The sequence below is a fragment of the Tamandua tetradactyla genome, chromosome 5 (genome assembly GCF_023851605.1).
Source record: "Tamandua tetradactyla isolate mTamTet1 chromosome 5, mTamTet1.pri, whole genome shotgun sequence".
Lineage (NCBI taxonomy): Eukaryota > Metazoa > Chordata > Mammalia > Pilosa > Myrmecophagidae > Tamandua > Tamandua tetradactyla.
This window is the reverse complement of record NC_135331.1, coordinates 456,375-471,054: the sequence shown is the minus strand read 5'-3', so window position 1 is coordinate 471,054 and position 14,680 is coordinate 456,375. Positions and strand designations below refer to the sequence as shown.

At 42.4% G+C, this 14,680-nt stretch overlaps 2 pseudogenes across 2 annotated transcripts in view; one reads left to right on the top strand and one right to left on the bottom strand.

The window, feature by feature from the left end:
• Positions 1 to 14,143, top strand: part of LOC143683445 (zinc finger protein 268-like) — a 38,655-nt pseudogene extending 24,512 nt beyond the window's left edge. Inside the window, exon 4 of the transcript XR_013175432.1 lies at positions 13,724 to 14,143. The product of XR_013175432.1 is annotated as a zinc finger protein 268-like (transcript). The remainder of the gene's footprint in view (positions 1 to 13,723) is intronic.
• On the bottom strand, positions 601 to 3,255 carry LOC143683432 (intraflagellar transport protein 81 homolog pseudogene; annotated as a pseudogene). Its single transcript, XR_013175430.1, has 2 exons — positions 1,171 to 3,255; positions 601 to 771 (listed from the first exon to the last, which is right to left on the bottom strand). The product of XR_013175430.1 is annotated as an intraflagellar transport protein 81 homolog pseudogene (transcript).
• Positions 14,144 to 14,680: the final 537 nt, after the last annotated feature.

Genomic DNA, 14,680 nt, shown 5'->3' with positions numbered 1-14,680 from the left:
TTCCTGTTCCTCCACATCCTTGAGTGTATTTACAATTTTTATTTTTTTTAAATTTGCCCATTCTAATAGGCATATAATCATATCTCATTGTTTCAGTTTACAATTCCCTAATTACAAGTGATGTCGAGCATGTTTTCATATGTTTATTTGGCATATATATATTTTTGGTCAAGTGTCTGTTTAGATATACTATGCTCAATTGGGTGCTTTATTATTGGGTTTTTTTTTTTTAATTTTTTTATTAACGGAAAGAAAAAAAAAAAGAAATTAACACAACATTTAGAAATCATACCATTCTACATATGCACTCAGTAATTCTTAACATCATCACATAGATGCATGATCATTGTTTCTTAGTACATTTGCATCGGTTTAGAGGAACTAGCAACACAACAGAAAAAGATATAAAATGTTAATATAAAGAAAAGAAATAAAAGTAGTAATAATAGTAAAAAACAACAACAACAAACAAACCAACAAGCAAACAAAAACAAAAAAAACCCTATAGCTCAGATGCAGCTTCATTCAGTATTTTAACATGATTACTTTACAATTAGGTATTATTGTGCTGTCCATTTTTTTTTTTTTTTTTTAGGTATATCGAGTTTTATTTGCCTTTAAATTACACAAATACAACAAATATATTATTCAAAATGTTAGATTTTCTTGAATTAACAGAAGAAAAAGAAACTGAAGTAAAACTGTAGAAACTGCTGAACTTCAGATAAATGTTTCTTCAAAACAAGAGATACTAGTTCCTAAATGATTCCTCTAAAGTTAAAAAAAGATTAAGAAAAACATTAATCCATTGGGTTATTACTTAAAAAAAATCTACATGTTTTTTAATGGATATATGTTTACATTTATAGATAGTAAACTTAGTGTCCCGTCTCATAAAATTCAGAAGACACCTGATGTCTTAGATAAGTAAAACAATAAAAGCCTTTTTATATTAAAAAAAAATTTAAACCTAAATCTACCTTCATATTATTTTCTAAGGAAACATAATAAGGAATGGCTAATCTGGAAGCAAATTGTTGTACAAATCACTTTCAAGAAAAGAAATACATCATGGGCTTATGCTTGTAGCTAGTAGTATCAATTAAAAGCTCAAAATGATGACACATGAATTCAGAGTATCAGCCGGTCCTCTCCTCCCTCCTGAATTACCTGACCAATGGAAGTTTGGCTTTGCTGTTTCAGAAAGCACTGTTTCTTACATTCCATCAATTGTTCAAAATCACGCCACATTTTTGCTTGTTTCATATTTGGACCATGACTTTCTCGTACAGCCTTTTGCTTTTCTCGGAGTTTCTTTCCAAGGTTCTCTTGTTCAGCAATATTTTGGTATACTGTTCCCTAATAGCTTTTCTTTTTTCTTGTTGATCAGAGGAGACATATGCCTTCATTTCATCAGTAGCACGACGAAGTTGTACTTCTAAGTTCTTAATCATGCAATTTGTATAATGGTATCTGCTTTCTTCTTGAAGACATTCTTCACGCAGTCCTCTGACTTCCTGTTCTAATTTGGACCGATTGCTTTCAAGACCCGCTGCACAGCTATCATACTGGAATTTCTTTTCCTCACATTCCTGAGTTAGTTCCTGACATTTCTGACGTAACTGTCGTAGTTCTTTTATAACTGGGGCTAGAGCTGACTTCTTTTCAGATACCAGTGAATTCAGTTTTTTCACCATTTCAGACATGTCATCCAGTGTTCGTCCTTTCATTTCATCTACTTCACTCTTCAGTGCAGATACTCTTTCTAGTTCTTCTTGGGTATAACTATATCCAGATATACCCTTTTTCTCTTCAATAGTTTGCAGTTGATGCTGAATATTTTCATGACGTTGCTTAAGAAGTTCTTCTGTCCTCTGTAAGAGACCGAATTCAGCTTTAAATTCAGCTATTATCTGATGCTTCTTCTTGAAAACTGTACTCTTGCCTCGGAGTTTACTGACATATCGTTTAAACTCGTCTCCCTTCAGCACTTCAGTGCCATCAAATTCACGAGTCTGATTTGTCTTTACTGATGCTTCTCTCTCTAGGCTGGCTAGCTTCTCCTTTGCCTCCTGAAGTTCCTCAGCTTTGGCTTCTTTTTTACGAGAAATGATGGATGCCTGTTGTCTATATAGTGACAGTTTGCCTTCAATTGGCTCATTTCTCATCATTTTCTTTTCAATCAACTGATTGATCTGTGTGTTTATTTCATTTATCTTAGATTCAAGTTCAAGAAGATCAGAATGGCCCATAGCTGGCTCTGAAACCACTTTTTGTAAAAAATGTAATTCTTTTTTCTTGTTCTCTAATTCTTTAGGAAATTTTTCAGTTACCATATATGAATTAAACTTTATCTCCTCCTCTAGCCTCTTCATTAAACTTTCAGGCTTTGCATCTGATGCTGCATGGCGCATACTTTTCAGCTGGTTTTGTACTCTTTGTAGTCTCTGCACTGCATGAAATAGCTGATTCTTTTGTTCCTGTTTCTGTTGTCCAAGAAATTCTTCCCTTTCTTTTTCAACTCTAAGTTGCCTTGCTATTTGAAGCATCCGTTGATGATTCTGAACTGTCTCCACCCTTTTCTTCAAACGTTCAACTCTCTTAATGAGCTGATCCTTTTCTTCCTCCATTGCACTGATATCCCTTCTTATTTCTGCTGTAGAGAATCCAGATGTCTTGAGCTGCTCACATTCTTTATGCAAAGTTTTAAAGGCTTCCATCAATTCTTCATACTGCTTATTAGTGTCAGCCACAGTTTCATCCTGAAGAAACTCACTTGGTACTTCAAGTTTTATTAAAAAACGAGCTAAATATGCCCTTTTCTTCAGTTCATTTGTCCTCTGTAGAAGCCAGTGGAGCACTGGGTAAATTACAGGTTTACTTCCAATCACCAGACCCTGACGAAAGGTACTCATGTCTGTAGCATTTCCTGGTGGTTTGTATTTAAGAATGCCAAGAAGGCTCAACATCCGTTTGGCTGTCTGCTCTGGCATCTCCTCTCTGATATCAACAACTTGCTTTGGGTCAATCTCAGCCAGAACATCATTCAGAACTTGTAATAGCTGCATTGGCTCCAGGGAATCAAATGTGATTAAATTATAGTTCTTCCTAAAAGGCTCCTTATTGAGCTTGTCCACAATGAATTTGATTTGCTCACTCATAATTAGGTCTTATAACTTCACTACTCAGATTCTCTCCACGAAACCACTTTTCCCCCCCAGGAGGAACCCGGCTCAATTGGATTCCTAGAGACCAGCTCCTTGGCAACGGTTCTGTCCATTTTTGAGTTTTTGTATCTAGTCCTGTTGCACAGTCTGTATCCCTTCAGCTTCAATTACCCATTGTCTTACCCTGTTTCTAACTCCTGCTGAACTCTGTTACCAATGACATATTTCAAGTTTATTCTCGAATGTCCGTTCACATCAGTGGGACCATACAGTATTTGTCCTTTAGTTTTTGGCTGGATTCACTCAGCATAATATTCTCTAGGTCCATCCATGTTATTACATGGTTCATAAGTTTATCTTGTCTTAAAGCTGCATAATATTCCATCGTATGTATATACCACAGTTTGTTTAGCCACTCTTCTGTTGATGGTATTATTGGGTTTTAATAATTATTTGTATATTTTTGATACATCTCTTAGATATATATTCTGCAAATATTCCTCTCTGTGGTTTGTCTTCATTTTGTTAATAGTGTCTTTCAGAGAACAGAAGTTTTAAGTTTTAATAGAGTCCAACTTAATATTCCTTTAATGGATCGTGTTTTTATGTATCTAAAAAAAGCTCATTGCCAAATCCAAGGTCCCCTAAATTTTCTCCTATTATTTTCTTCTAGAAGTTTATAGTTTTGTTTTATGTGTAAGTCAGTGATCCATTTGTAGTTAATTTTTTTAGTATAATTTAATTGTAAATTATATTAACCTGTTTTTTATCTTGATGTGACAATTTTGGATTAATCTGTGTTCATTACTCAGGTCACTTAAGAACACATGGCATATATATATTTTATGAGTGTTCATGCTAAAACTGTTTTTTATTTAGATGTATTTCAAGTACTGCTTTTTCTTACTTCCTCAGTTGGTGTGAATGCGGAAGTGACTCATTCTGTTTGCACTGACATGTATCTCTCCTAATGTAATGTTCTGTCCAACACCCATCTTAATTTAGACGCTTGGCCCTTAACTGTAGGCAGACCTCTGCCAGACTCTTGGACCAGTGTTTTTGCTTTTGAGATAGGTACGGAGAGCTATAGATCAGAAGTTTATGAGCTCAGTATTCAGATATTCCTGCTGCTAGTTCTGCTCTAATCTTAATTCCTTGGTTCCTGAATTTCTGGGTTTTACTTTGTCTTTCTCATTTTTCCAATGACTGGCATCCTAATCCATGTCCAAACTTCATACCATGGCACAAATTGGCTTCCTCTGGATTTGTGGTTTGTTGTCAGCAAAATATCCTTTATATTCAACTTGGCCTCTGAATGTTCCATCAACTTTATGCAATGAGGTAGTGGCTGTCAATCTAGGGCAGTTTTGCTCCAAGGAGACATTTGGCCTATCTGGAGGCATTTTTAGCTGTGAACAGTTGGGCTTGGTGGGAGGAGATGCTGCTGGCATCTAGTAGGTAGGTAGAAGTCAGGGATACTGCTAACCTCCTGCAGTGCTCAGCACAAAGTTTTAACAGTGCCAAGAGTGAGGAACCCTTCTTTACTGGAGACCCAACCTTCCCTGAGGTCCCTGCTTCCATTACATGTGGTGGTTGTTCCTTTTCCACACACACTCCTACCACTGGACTTGCTTTTCATTACTGCTTTCATAAAAGTATTCTTTAATCCTTCCGAAACAGAGAAAAAAATCCAAGTTTGAATCTCCTGTCATCAAATCACGCACTACCCTCACTTGCTGTCAATGCCAACCCCTAAATGGGCCCTGTATTAGTCAGTGTTCTCTAGACAAACAGAACCAATAGGAGAGACCTGTAAATATGAGATTTATAAAGATGTCTTATGCAACTGTAGGAATGCACGAGTCCAAAATCATATGGCAGACAGTGAAGCTGGCAACTGCAATGAAGGGTCTCGATGATTCCACAGGAGAGACTCACTGGCTGAAGAAGAAGCAGTGAAAATTCTGTCTTTTTCCTTAAAAGTCTTCAGCTGATCAGATCAAATCCAACTGATTAGATTATCTCATTTGAGGGAGGTATGCCCTTACTTGATTGTAAGTGTAATCAGCCACAGCTGCAATCAACTGACTGATGGTTTAACAAACCAGCTTTCTGGTTTATCAATCAGCCATGAAATATCCTTGCAGCAACGAGACCAGTGCTTGTCTGATGAAATCCCTGGGCACATCACCAGGCAAGTTGACACCAGAACCCATCCATCACAGTCCATCACTAGTCTACTTGGCAGCTGTGCACATCACCTTGAAACATGCTTAATTTCTAAGTAAAATACAGTAACAGACATATGTTTCACCTAACAATACTCAGCTGTCCTGCATACAACTGGAAGAACACTAATTCTCTCCAGAATAAGGTGCAAGTCCTTAGATAACATTCACTCTCAAACTTGATATCCTATAACTTAAATACTCTAACATGAACAATACAACTTAGTCATATGATAAGAAGAAAACAAGGTATTTTCTTTATGTATGAATACAAACATACTCATAACACAACAAGGAGGAAATAGTCATACCATCACAGTCCTCATTTCTGTAACTGGCCACATGCTTGTGGTGCATATTTATCACTGCCTTTTTTTACTATCCATTCCATGTCCCTTTACCCTTATTGAGCACTTCAGTTGGCCGTGGTTCTTTGCTGGGTGGCAAACCTTCAATCCTGAAGTTTCTGGCCATTGGTGGTTCTGTCTAGATTGGGTTGTTGCAATTTTCCATTGACTTCAATCACAGGGCATGGTAGCACTAAGAGGAGCCCTAGGGGGTCTCCTGTGTTCTAGGAAAACCCTTAACTTCCACTGGGAAGTTTCTATCCTATTTCCTGTTGATAGTGCAGTAGTCCCTTCCCTGCCTGTTGGTTCAGAGGCAAGAGAAGCCCAAAGTGTCCAGGTGGCCGTCTGAGCTTCCAGTTCAATGGAATCATTGTTGTGTATTCTGGTAGGAGCACTACTCCTTTTGGGACTATGAACTACAGACCAGCAGAGCTCAGGGTCACAGGAACAGGAAGCAAAAATTTTTCTAGTGGGTCACTAGGGGACATAGTGAGTGGTGCCACTCCCATTTCCACCCCTTGATTCCTGGACCCATGAATCCTGGCTATGAGAGAAACAGCACCATACAGTGGATACTGATTCAGAGCATACACAGCCTCCTGGAGAACATTACCCAAGCCCTGCAAAGTATTGCTCCTAGTTGGCATTGTAATTGGGACTTCAAAAGGCCATTCCACCATTCTATCAATCCAGCTGCCTCTGGATGATGGGGAACATGGTAAGACCAGAGAATTCCATGAACTTGTGCCCATTTCTGCACTTCATTTGCCATGAAGTGAGTTCCTTGATCAGAAGCAATGCCATATGGAATACCATGATAGTAGGCAAGGCATTTCATAAGTCTATGGATGGTAGTTTGGGTGGACATGGAAGGCAAACCCATATCTGGAGTATGTATCTATTCCAGTTAAAACAAGGTGCTGCCCCTTCCATGATGGAAGTGGTCCAGTGTAATCAATCTGCCACAGGTAACAGGCTGATCACCTTGGGGAATGGTGCCCTATTGGGGAGTGAGTGTGGGTCTCTGTTGCTGTGTGCAGATTGAGCATTCACCAGGTTGCCCTTGCTGAGTGGAAGTCCATGTTGCTGAGCCCATGCAAATCTCCATCCCTACTGCCATGCCCACTTTGTTCATGAGCCCATTGGTCAATGGTAGGAGTGGCTGGGGCAAGAGGATGACTTGTATCCACAGGACAGGTCATCTTATCCACTTGATTATTAAGACCTTCCTCTGCTGAAGTCACCCTCGGCTGAACACTCACGTGGGACACAAATATCTTCATGTTTTTAGCCCACTCAGAAAGGTCTATCCACATACCTCTTCCCCAGACCTCTTTGTCACCAATTTTCCAATCATGCTCCTTCCATGTCCTTGACCATCCAGCCAAACCATTAGCAATAGCTCATAAGTGAGTATACAAACACATCTCTGGCCATTTCTCTTTCCAAGCAAAATAAACAAGCATGTGCACTGCTTTAAGTTCTACCCACTGGGAGGATTAACCCTCACAATGTTCTTTACGAACATCCTGGAAAAGGGTAGTAGTGCTGCAGCTGTCCACTTTCGGGTGGTCCCTGCATATCATGCAGAACCATCTGTAAACCAGGCCCAAGTTTTCTCTTCCTCAGTCAACTGAGGAACTCCCCAAGAGGCCTTAGCTCTGGTTGGGAAAGAGAAGGTAGTGCGGCAGAAGTAGGGGACATAGACCATTTCCATTTTATGATGGAGTGCTGCTGCGCATGCCCAACTTTATGGCTTGGTGGGTCAGACAACACCCAGCTTATGATAGGCAATTCAGGTCTCATGGTAACTTGGTGGCCCATGGATAAGCATTCAGTCTCCACTAAGGCCCAGTAGCAGGCCAAAAGCTGTTTCTCAAAAGGAGAGTAGTTATCTGCAGCAGATGGTAAGGCTTTGCTCCAAAATCCTAAGGGTCTGCGTTGTGATTCTCCTATAGGGGCCTGCCAAAGACTCCAAACAGTGTCTCTATTTACCACTGACAGTTCCAGCACCATTGGATCTGCTGGATCATATGGTTCAAGTGGCAGAGCAGCTTGTACAGCAGCCTGGACCTGTCGCAGAGCCTCCTCTTGTTCAGGTCCCCACTCAAAATTAGCAGCTTTTCTGGTCATTCAGTAAATGGGCCAGAGTAGCACACCCAAATGAGGAATATGTTGTCTCCGAAATCCAAAGAGGCCAATTAAGCATTGTGCCTCTTTTTTTGATTGTAGGAGGGGCCAGATGCAGCAACTTATCCTTCATTTTAGAAGGGATATCTTGACATGCCCCACACCACTGGACACCTAGAAATTTCACTGAGATGGAAGTCCCCTGTAGTTTTGTTGGATTTATCTCCCATCCCCTGACATGCAAATGCCTTACCAATAAGTCTAGAGTAAAAGTAGAAGAGCTACTTCTTGCTCACTAGGTCTAATCAACATTATATCATCAATATAATGGACCAGTGTGATGTCTTGTGGGAGGCAGAAACGATCAAGGTCTCTGCGAACAAGATTATGACATAGGGCTGGAGAGTTGATATACCCCTGAGGTAGGACAGTGAAGGTATACCGCTGGCCTTGCCAACTGAAAGCAAACTGTTTCTGGTGGTCCTTACTGACAGCTTTTGAGAAAAAAGCATTTGCAAATCAATAGCTGCATACCAGGTACCAGGAGATATACTGATTAGCACAAGCAATATTACATCCATAACAGCAGCTGAAATTGGAGTTAATGCCTGGTTGAGCTTACAATAATCCACTGTCATCCTCCAAGACCCATCTGTTTTCTGCATAGGCCAAACAGGAGAGTGGCATGGGATGTGGTGGGAATCACCACCCCTGCATCCTTCAAGTCCTTAAGAGTGGCATTTATCTCTGCAAATCCCTTCAGGAGTCCAGTATTGCTTCTGATTTACTATTTTGCTAGGTAGGGCAGTTCTAGTGGCTTCCGCTTGACCTTTCCCACCATAATAGCCCTCACTGCATGAGCTAGAGAGCCAATGTGGGGATTCTGCCAGTTGCTCAGTATGTCGATTCCAATTATGCATTCTGGAACTGGGGCAATAACTACAGAATGGGTTCAGGGGCCCACTGGACCCACTGTGTGATGGAACTGAGCTAAAACTCCATCAATCACCTGACGTCCATAAGCCCCCACTCTGACTGGTGGACCACAGTGACGTTTTGGATCCCCTGGAATTAACGTCACTTCTGAAACAGTGTCTAATAATCCCCAAAATATCTGATCATTTCCTTTTCCCCAATGCACAGTCACCCTGTAAAGGCTGTAGATCTCAGTGTAAATTTTGGGCAGTGTAAAAAAGGGTCCTTCCTCAAGGGTACCCAATCCTCCCTTCATTTGAGGGGCTCTGGGTCTGTAAATTGTCTCTAGTCTAGGAATTAAGGGGTCACTGAAGTAGTGGAAACTCCATTTTCCCAAGAAAGCAACTGAGCCGCTGAGAAGTGGCCAGAACTTTATTGCTGGCTGACCAGAGGACCCTTTGACCAAAGTCTGAGCCCTGGATTTTCTTTGTTTCTAGATTATGTAGGCAAGTGAGCAAGGCTGGAGTTACTTGGGAATGGGTGGTAAACGCTGGAAAAGGACAGAGACAGAACTTGCAGGGTGGGAGTTATGGTCTGGCCTTTAGCTGAACTCCTTTGTCCAGCATAAGGGCAGCTTCTGGACGTGACAAGAAACCAGCCTGGCAGCCTCCCTCTTTGCACATCAATAGCTTCAGACAGGCTTGAGTAAGCCTGGATGTGATTTACAGTACTGCAGACATTCTGCTTTTCTTCCTTCAAGAAAGAATTATATACATACATATACATATATATATATACCTTCATGAGCGCATCAATTTATAGTGATGCACATAAATACACAGAGTCATATGCATGAATGCATGAAGTGATACACATAAATTCATAAAGTTATACAATAATACTGAGGTTAAACTTGTAACTATGTCACCACAGCTCTCCATTTTTTTAATTCAAGTTAGGCTTCTGTTCACTTGACCTAGAACTCATGTGTTTATGTAGCTCAAACAAGAATTTAGTAGACTGCCCATCTATTTTACTTCTAGGTACCCCATGATCTACTAGCCAACGTCACAAGTCTCTGTGAGTCAGATTATTTTGACTCCTGCTTTGAGTTTGTTGTCTATTAAAATAGCCATGTCCACCCTGGGATGTAAGAGCAGGCTTTGCATGATAAATCCACTCTAATATTCCCATCTCTCTAAGCCTCTGGATTCCCTCATCTTATTATACCAGGGAAGTACTGGCATTTCAACCTCAGGTAATGTCAGCCACCTTTTGATCCATGTTTCAGTCAACCATCCAGACAAACTCTTAATGCCTTTTCTAACCCCTTGAGTGGCAACATTGAATGCAGAATCTCTGCTTAGTGGGCCCACATCAATAAATTCAGCTTGACCTAACTTTATATTCCTTCCATTATCTCACACCCTTAATATCCATTCCCGCACACATTCCCCAGATTTATCATGGAAGACCTGCTCACATACTCATGAATGTCCAGAGGACACATCTTTCATCAGAACTTTGAGAAATAAATTTGTGAGACTAGCACCATCATCCTGACAAGCTCTGTAGTTGCCCTTCTCTGTAGGTCAGATATTACTGTGGGAACTGCTGTCACTGAGCTGGATTCCTTAAATGCAATGGGGATGGTCAGATCCCAAGTTGCCAGAAGCCATGTGTGACAGTTAATCACCATAGACAAGGTGGGCATGGCCACCACAATGGACAGCAGACTCAAAGCAGCAGTCAAAATAATCTGGCCCACAGAGATTTATGGCATTGGCTAGTACATCATGGGGTATCTAGAAGTACAATAGATGGACAGTCTACTAAATTCTTATTTGAGCTGTATAAGCAGAAGAATTCTAGGTCAAGTGAACAGAAGTCTAACTTGAATTACAAAAACAGAGTCCCGTAATCAATTTCCAGATGAAACAGTTTACAGACCCAGAGCTCCTTGACAAGGGGAGGGCTGGGTACCCCCTTGAGGAAGGATCCTGTTATACCGCTCAAAATTTACACTGTTAACCTTCCTCCCAGCCTTCCCCAAGGAGACCTTTGGCCAGGGTGACTGTGCAGTGGTGAAAAGGAAATGATCATATGTTTGGGGGATTATTAGACACTTGTTCAGAAGTGACACTAACTCCAGGACACCCCAAACATCACTCTGGTCCACCAGACAGAGTAGGGACTTATGGAGTCAGGTGATCTCAGGTCTGTCTGATAGTGGGACTGGTGGGTCCCTGGACCCATTCTGGAGTACAAAATCGGAATCAACATACCCAGAAACTGGCAGAATCCACATTGGTTCCCTGACTCATGGACTGCGGACTGTTATAGTAGGAAAGGCCAAGTGGAAGCATTAAAACTGCCCCTACTTACCAAAATAGTGAATTGGAAGCAATACCAAATTCATGGAGGGATTGCAGAGATTACTGCTACTCTTAAGGAATTGAAGGATGCAGGGATGGTGATTCCCACCACATTCCCATTCAAGGCTCCAATGTGGCCTGTGCAGAAAACAGATCAGTCTTGGAGGATGACAGTAGATTACCATGAACTTAACCAGGTGGTGGCTCCGATTTCAGCTGCTGTTCCAGATATGGCAACGTTGCATGAGCAAATCAGCACATCACCTGGTACGCGGTATGCAGCTATTAAGCCGGCAAATGCTTTTGCCCAATAGCTGTTAGTAAGGACCACCAGAAACAGTTTGCATTCGCTGGCAAGGCCAGCAATATACCATCACTGTCTTACCTCAGGGGTGTATCAACTCTCCAGCCCTATGTCATAATCTTGTCTGCAAGAAACTTGATCATCTCCCCCTCTCACAAGACATGCACTGGTCCATTATACTGATGATATTATCATGATTGGAGCAAGTAGAGCAGCACTCTAGACTTGTTGGTAAGGCATTTGCATGTCAGGGGATGGGAGATAAATCCAACAAAAGTACAGGGGCCTTCCACCTCAGTGACATTTCTAGGTGCAGGGTGTGGGGCATGTCGAGATATCCCTTCCAAGGTGAAGGACAAGTTGCTGCATCTAGCCTCTCCTATGAACAAAAAGAGGCACAATGCCTAGTTGGCCTCTTTGGATTTTGGAGACAACTCATTCCTCATTTGGGTGTGCTACTCAGCCCACTTACCAAGTGGCCAGAAAAATTGCTAGTTTTGAGCAGGGGCTGGAACAACAAGAGGCTCTGCAACAGGTCCAGGCTGCTATACACGCTGCTCTGCCACTTGGACCACGTGATCCAGCAGGTCCAGTGGTGCTGGAAGTGTCAGTGGCAACTAGAGATGCTGTCTGGAGACTTTGGCAGGCCTCTATAAGAGAATCACAATGCAGATCCTTAAATTTTGGAGAAAAGCCTTATCATCTGCTGCAGATAACTACTTTCTGTTGGAGAAACAGCCTTTGACTTGGTACTAGGCCTTAGTAGAGATTGAATGCTAATCATGGGCCACCAAGTTACCATAGAAATGGAAATGGTATATATGAGATAGGAAAATGGAAATGGTATGTACGAGATATGGCTAGAGCAGGTCCTGAAGGCATAAGTAAGTTACAGAGGAAGTGGCCCAAATGCCCATGGTCTCCACTCCTGCCGTGTTACCTTCTCTTTCCCAGACCAGAGCTATGGCCTCTTGGGGAGTTCCTTACAGTGAATTGATTGAGGAAGAGAAAACTCGGGCCTGGTTTACAGATGGTTCGGCATGATATGCAGGTACCACTCGAAAGTGGACAGCTGCAGCACTACAACCCCTTTCCAGGATGTCTCTGAAGGACAGTGGTGAGGGGAAATCCTCCCAGTGGTGCAGAACTTTGAGTAGTGCAGCTGGTTGTTCATTTTGCTCGGAAGAAGGACTGGCCAGGGGTGCATTTGTATACTGACTCATGGGCTGTTGCTACTGGTTTGGCTGGACAGTCAGGGACTTGGAAGGAGCATTGAAGTAATGAAAACTCCTTTTTCCCGAGAACACACCTGAGCCTCGATAAGTGGCCTCAACTTTATGTCTGGCAGACCCAGAGGACTCATTGTCCAAAGTCTGGGCCCCAAATATTCTGGGTTTCCAGATTTCACAGGCTAGTGAGCAAAGCGGGAGTCGCTATGGGAGCAGGCAGTAAACACTGGAAAGGTAGGAACTTTCTTTTGTCTGAGATGTACAGAGGACCCCTGGTCTGCAGACGTGACCCAAGGAGACAGATGCCGCAGACATTTTGATCTACTCCCTACTATTTACATACTTCAGGAATACATAGTCATGCATAAATTCATAATTCATTTACGAATACACGTAAATTCATAAAGTTACACAACAATAATACTGAAGTGGTACACAGGAATTCATGAGGTAATACAAAAATACTGAGGTTGAACTTGTAAACTGCCTCGGCATGATGGGAAAATTGGTGACAAAGAGGTCTGGGGAAGAGCTGTGTGGCCAGGCCTTTCTGAGTGGGCTAAAAACATGAAGCTCTTTGTGCCCCACGTGAATGCGCGCCAGAGGGTGATGTCAGCAGGGAAGGTTTTAATAATCCAGTGGATGAGATGACCCGTTCTGTGGATGCTGGTCAGCCTCTTTTCCCAGCCACTCCGGCCATTGCCCAACGGGCTCATGAACAAAGTGGTCATGGTGGTAGGGATGGGGGTTATGCATGGGCTCAGCTTCATGGACCTCCACTCACCAAGGACCCCCCACCCCTCACCCCGTGCCCCTGGGAGGAGCGCAGACCCTGCCAACAGACCTGCGCTCTGGTGCCACCTGGTGGCGGCCGAGCTGACGGCCCCGGGGTTGACCCCTGCTCCGTGCGGGAGCAGGTGGTCCGTGTCCAGGGTCCCCACGTGGAGTCAGGGCTGTAACCCAGAAATCAGGGTTTAAGGGGAATTTTGATTGCTGAATCATTACAGACATGTTCCTTTTGCTTTTAGGGTGTTGCTGTGGACAGAGGCGAATACCCGGAAGCCTAAGCTCTAATTGAGCCTCTGGATCTCTGAAAGGGTTGTGAGAGCCCTAGTCTCCTTTCTGGCGCCTCTGTGACTGTGAGAGCTGACCGCCCGTTACCTGGTCACTTCCTGTCCGCCCTGGTCTCGGTGAGGACACTAGCCTCAGGCCTCATGTTTGTAAACCACTTCTGCTAGGCTCTGCAATGGACCATGGCGCTGCCTTCCTCCTTTACAGTGTCTTCTTTTCTGCTTTGAACTTACTGTCCGAAATGTCCTCACCCCCCCCCCTCGCTAAAGTCCTTAAAAACTTCGAACCCCCCGAAAGTCGGGGAGACAGATTTGAGGCCGTTAGGCTGTCTGCTTTCCTGCTACACGAATAGTAATAAATTCTTTCTCTCTTTGAAACCCGGGCGTCTCAGGAATTGGTCATTGAGCGCTTCAGGCAAAAGAATACAAGATCTGTATCCAATAATAACAGTAAATTAAGAAACAAAAAATAATAAAAAGATAAAAAGATAACATTTCTATAAAAATGAAAAGATATAAAATAAAAAATAATTATACTATAAATAAAAAATGTATTTTAAAAATGGGAAAAAGAAAATGGAATGTTAGGAAAATAAGATACAATAAAAACGTAGAAAGATAGGGAGTCAGCCTGCCTGCATTTACCCTTTCTCCCCAGCAGGTGGCGAGCACGAGGTCGGCGCGTGCAGGCAAGGGAGGGTAAGGGCAAGATTGGGTTTGGGGTCTCTGGGCATCTCTTTCTGACCCAGACGAGGAAGAGGTCTCCCCATGTCCACCTACTTTGTGGCCAGCCCTGTGCTATGCAGCCTAACCCCGATGTCCTGGGAGGACCCTCAGTGTTTTGGGTGGGAAAGGAATGCAATCCCACATCTTAAGAGTTTAAAACCAAACACTTCAAGGCTGTTTATAAAAGCA